This window comes from Rhincodon typus, unplaced genomic scaffold (genome assembly GCF_021869965.1).
Source record: "Rhincodon typus isolate 14 unplaced genomic scaffold, sRhiTyp1.1 hic_rhity00004310, whole genome shotgun sequence".
Taxonomy (NCBI): Eukaryota; Metazoa; Chordata; class Chondrichthyes; order Orectolobiformes; family Rhincodontidae; genus Rhincodon; species Rhincodon typus.
This window is the reverse complement of record NW_025969948.1, coordinates 2,285-2,928: the sequence shown is the minus strand read 5'-3', so window position 1 is coordinate 2,928 and position 644 is coordinate 2,285.

The window sequence follows — 644 nt, the reverse complement described above, 5'->3', positions numbered from 1 at the left end:
TTGAGGGGAGTGACAGTTGGGGGAAGGATGCGGGAAAACTCAAGTTGACAAAAATTCCCTAAAAATCTACCTAGATCTGGAAAAAAAAAACACCATAATCCCAATCCTTTAAGAAATAGACTATTCTATAACAATGCATCAGAGGGGAATGGGGGTGAAAATAAATTTAAAAGAAACAAAGGTGTAAATGAAGAAAGTTGAGGGGGTTGGCAGTTGGGGAAGGCGGGAAAACTCAAATTTGCAAATCCCGCCAAAAAAACTACTTGAATTTGGGGAAAAAAAAGACCATAATCTTGATATTTTAAGAAACAGGTTATTCCATAGCAATATATAAGAGGGGAATGGGAGGCGAAAAGATTCCTTTTCTCAAAAAAGAAATTAAGGATGGAGTGGAGAGATTTGAGGGGAGTGACGGTTGGGGAAGGCGGGAAAATTCAAATTTTTCAAACTGGGCGCGCGCTCCAACCGCCTTCCACGCCGACACCCCCCCCCCCCCCAATTTCACACACAAACCCCCCCCCAAAATAGGATAATGTCATTTTATTTTATTTTTCTTTTAAATTCACCACAATAACGGCATTGAAAAGAAGGGAAGTAGATCAAAATAAATTTTTTTACGCAAATAATATGCAAATCGGGGGGGA